This window comes from Helianthus annuus, chromosome 10 (assembly GCF_002127325.2).
Source record: "Helianthus annuus cultivar XRQ/B chromosome 10, HanXRQr2.0-SUNRISE, whole genome shotgun sequence".
NCBI lineage: Eukaryota > Viridiplantae > Streptophyta > Magnoliopsida > Asterales > Asteraceae > Helianthus > Helianthus annuus.
The window spans coordinates 136,867,407-136,873,014 of NC_035442.2; positions in this window are offsets into that span (position 1 = coordinate 136,867,407).

The window sequence follows — 5,608 nt, forward strand, 5'->3', positions numbered from 1 at the left end:
TTTCATTTTTAGCTTTTAATAATTCTTCTCCAAATTACTTTTATTATAGGTTGGGAGTTTTTGGCGTTTTACTGCATTATGGCGTTTCCCACTCTTTATGACTTTTTGGCTCTTTATTACAATTTTTTAGTCGAAAAATATATAACAAACAACAGAAAAGGAAAATTAAAAACTGAAAATAGAAACAATTCATCTTCCAAATCTTCAGTGCATCAGTCTCTTTCTTCTTTGAAACATGTTCACTGGTGGTTTGGCTTTGTCATGCTTGTGTTTTTTTGGCCGTTTGGAAAGACAATATAACATGAGTTTTTTGTTTGAATATGTGCGTTATTCGTCTATTCATGCCATTATAATATTCATCAATAACAAAACACAAAAACTGACATAAGTCTGACCCCAGTATCTTTTTCTTGAAGTTTTGTCCATCTCATTTAGCAAAATGTTATTTGAGTCACAGCACCTCAGGAAATAAGGCATTCTCCGAAACTTTGTGTAGAACAATATTGAATATACAAGAAACGATTTTTGGCATTTTTGGCATTTTGCTGAGGAAATAGTGTATCTGAAAGAAGCGTCTATTTTTTAGAAATTTTTTATATTTGAGAGATTTGGCGTTTTCTAAGATGATTGGTATATAGTAAAAAATATGGCGTTTTTTTAGTAGGTGTGTTTGATGTTTTGGAATTTTTGGCGTTGTAAGATGAATGTTATATAGTAGAAAATATGGCGTTTTCAGGTTGGGGGAGGTGTGTTCTTATGTATGAGAATGTTTTGTTTATATAGGGATGCGTTTCGGCCAGTAATGGCATTTTATTCATTAATTTGGCGTTTTGGTATAGAAGTGTAAAGACCTTTTTACCCTTAATGAAGCGCGTCCACTCAATAGAATTCATGTTATTTACGAAAACGCCACCGCGTCAATCTAGTTCATAGATTGTTTTGATCGGACGATTCATAAGCGTTTTCACCGTTCTCACACTTTTCACCGTTTTATCTAAATCCTGACCCTATATGTATATATATATATATATATATATATATATATATATATATATATAGGGAGCCGCTAGAATGAGAACCACCTCGAGTTGTAAGAACCGCGAGAACTACACCCCACGGAGCGCCGTTCGCCATGATTTTTTTACAAGTAGATGTGTATATTATAAACACAGCCGTAAAAAATCATGGCGAACGGCGCTCCGTGGGGTGTAGTTTTTTACACCACAAGTTTGGTGAAAAAAAAAAGAAAAAAGAAAAAAAATTAAAAAACACCAAACTTGTGGTGTAAAAAACTACACCCCACGGAGCGCCGTTCGCCATGATTTTTTACGGCTGTGGTTATAATATACACATCTACTTGTAAAAAAAAATCATGGTGAACGGCGCTCCGTGGGGTGTAGTTCTCGCGGTTCTTACAACTCGAGGTGGTTCTCATTCTAGCAGCCCCCTATATATATATATATATATATATATATATATATATATATATATATATATATAGGAGAAGGATCTGTTAGGAACCATCTTTTATTGCGAGAACCAATGTGAACACAACCAAAAATACCTAAAAATAGCTAAAAAACACACAAAAAAACTTTTTTTTTAATATTTTTTACCTTAAAATAGTTAATTTTCGTTACAAAAAAAAATTAAAAATCTTTTTTTGGCTACTAAAAGTAGCGATTTTGAGGTAAAAAAATATTAAAAAAAAAAGAATTTTGTATGTGTTTTTTTAGATTTTTTTAGGTTTTTTGGGGGTTTAGTTTTTAGCATTTTAGCTTGGGTGGGGGGCTAGGGTTTTTTTTTTTTTTTTTTTTGGGGGGGGGTTGGGGGTTAACGTTTTTAGGTTTTTTTTGTGTGTTCACATTGGTTCTCATGTTTACCGCAATTCACGTTTTTCATCAACTTATACATTTTATCATATTTAAAGCATTCATACACAATATAACTCCTCAATTTAATCTATGTATTATTTTCTTGCTCGACACAATATAACTACTATGATGTCAACACTTAATGTATCACATTACACATACTCATATTCACATATCACATTGTAACACATAAAGTTCACCCTTGAACATCCTGTTTCCGCATACATTGAAATATGCGTATTTTAACGTTTTCGAGCGTCGGAAGTCATGTATGACTAGCCAAATACCAAAGGTACTTAATATAAGTTAAAATACTTAAAATTATCTTAAAATTTTGAGTTTATATTCTGAATTAAAAAAAGTTTTACAAAAATCACTTTAAAAGCCGATTTTTACTGTTTTTAATGTATAGTCTTGTATCGAACTTTACTATAATCATCCCAAATCGTCACGACTTGATATTTTAACACAACACATGTTATTTACTAAATAAAATGGTACTTATATTCATGTTACTACTTTTTAAGCTTTATGTACCACATGCAAATCTACCAACTTATGACATAATTTTATATCATCATAACACATCATATAACATTATTTTTAATATTCATATTCTGTTTTAACTCACTTTTATCATATCATTTCAAGTCCATCAAATTATAACCATTTAATCATCACATATATTTATACACAAGTATCTAATGCTTGTTTATCATATCTTCATCATCCAAGATTTTTATATGCATCTACCGTACATTTATTATAACTTTCAACTAAATCCAAGAAGTCATCTTCATCTAATCATTCATCCAATCATCAAATCATCAATGCATGTAACATTCTCGTGCTTTTATAAACTAACCAACAAAACTCATATGTGTGTGTATATATACGGCACACATATATACATATGTATACTTCCAAAAATCAACTTTGATATATCCATCTTTAATCATATGAATTTTTTATAAAAATCCTTTTAATCATAGATGCAATTTACATTTCAAGAATCATATCAATCAAAAACCAACTAAAAATCAAAACACAACCAAATAAACATATACATACATACTCACGACTCACACACACTCACACATATTTCCATTTTCTTATTTAAAGTCCAAGTATGTGAAAAATCCGAGCTTTCTTTCCATCATCATCATCAAGAAACAAAGTATAAATTTTAAAATAAGTTTATACCTTACAAGAATATAAAAGGGTTTTTGATGATGGTTTTTGTGATAAAGAGCTTGCATCTTCTTAAAAACTCCATGGATTGTCCTTCAAATCTTTGATGAAACTTGGAAATGGCTTAGAAGGCACTTGATTTTTCAAGAAACCATCAAAATTTTTGAAATGGAATTGAAAGTAGGTGTGTACGGTTTAGAGTGAGAGAAATGAGATGAATATTTTGTGAATGTGTCTTGAAAATTGAATTATTATGGAATTTACATGCAAACATCATGATTGCAAGTTCTCCTACTCTTGACGCTTGGCAACCTATAAAATGATGGGCACATCATGTGCCACCACCTATGTATACACACACGTTCTCCATGCGTACATACATATGTATAATATATATTAGACAAAAACAGGTATTTAACTTACTACCGGGTATTTTATCTTCTGTTTTTATCGCGTTTTAAAATTATTTTTATTATTCTAAAAAATTTAACTCGCTATAATATTGCTGAACAATATTTTATTTCTCTATACTGGCTGCGTTGTCTGTATTTTGTAGTATACACGCGGTACTGCGAAGTATGCGCTTAAATTCGCAAAATAGAGATTTTAATCGTTTTAATTAAATTTTCTTCACGAATATGATTAAAAATAAAATTTTAATCATAACGGAATATTTTTAGGATTTTAACACTAACTAGGCAGTCACCGACGTTCGTTTCGCATTTTGTTCGTTACGCGATAACCGTTTATCTTATTATTGCCAACATAATATTTAACAAAGTTTGGATTTTGCAACACAACAAATACCACATAATAACACCACATTTAATAAAACACTGTCTTTATTTATTCATAACACGTGTCACACTAGTACGGTACAGATTCAAAATAGCCGGGTGTCATAGTACCCGACCCAGATTGTGCATGGATCATATAAATAAAAAGAGATGTCGGGGAAACCCTAAGTTGCAAACTCAGAAGTCAGGAAGAGCTAAAAAGGGATGTTACAAGAGAATATCAACGGGGGAAGATTCGAAAATGAACAGCATACAAGAGATCGTGATATTGATTCTTATTTAGTTAGAACCTTCGTATTTCTGTTTTCCTTTAGCTCTGATTATGTATTCAATGAATTCTTGTGTTTTAGTTATTTCCATAAGTAGCTAACTGCCTTATACCAGTTAGATTATGATGAATCTTGATACTATCTGAAATTGGATGATTTTATTTATGAAAGTTATCTTTTTCGTAAGTGTCTGCTAATGAGCTTGAGACTGTGTTAACTTATATGTTGTGTAATGATCTTTGAATGAGTTTGTGTGGGTGATTTAGGTCTTTCTATGAGGTTATTCATGTTAGATCTGTAGTTTATATAGCGATCGTTAGTCTAGGGCTTGAAACTTAGTAGCTAATGGATAAGCTTATTCAAAGGTTGGTAATTCATATGGATAACCTATGGGAAGAATCTAATTAATAGGGTTTAGTAGCTAGTTAGGGTTTTCTTTACACTACGTGAAAAGGGGGCTACGGCCACACTTTTGGCAAAACCGCCCTGCCACACATTTGTAGAAATGTGTGGCTAAAGGTTATTCATAACATTTTAAAATACCTTTAGCCACACATTTTATTATTAATGTGACCATTTATACCAGTTCAGAACCTTTAGCCACACTTTTAAAAAATAATGTGACATTTATTAGCCACAAATCATAATGTGTGGCCAAATGTGATCTATTGCCACATATTTTTGTTTCATGTGATGAAAAAACATGTATTTGACACCTTTAGCCACACTTTAAGAAAAAAATGTGACATATATTTGCTACACTAGCAAAGTGTGGCTAAATATTATCTACAATCACATTATATATTTTCTTGTGACCAATAACATGTGTATTCAAAACCTTTAGCCATACTTTAAGAAAAAATTGTGGCATTTATTAGTCACACTAAAAAAGTGTGGCCAAATTTGATCTACGGTTACTATATTTGTTTAGCGTAACTAAACATAAAACTATTCCAAACCTTTAGCCACACATAAAAATAAAACATCCACATTAGAAAAGTGTGGCCAAATGTGTTCTACGACCACATTATTTGTTTAATAATGTGGCTAAAATCTAATACATATGGCCACATATATTATTTTATGTAACCAAAGATTGGACAATATTCACACTTAAAATTACAAATTTTAATGTGGTTTTACATTGACACTCGTCACACAATCACCATTTTGTTTATTTTGTGTGACGAAATGTTATCAAATGCCATTAAAAAAACGTGTGACCAAATGTTAAAGTTACCACATCTTTAAAAAAATTCCCGCAAAATATTTAATTACAAAACTTAAATTTCCACCTAAAATATTTCATTCTAAAACTTCCCCCCAAAATATTTCATTCTAAAACTTAAACTTCCCCCCAAAATATTTATCCTAAAACTTAAACCTCCCCCCAAAATAATTTATTCTAAAACTTAAACTTCCCTCCAAAATATTTGATTCAAAACTTTCCTCTTAAATAATATTCTTATTTAAAAAA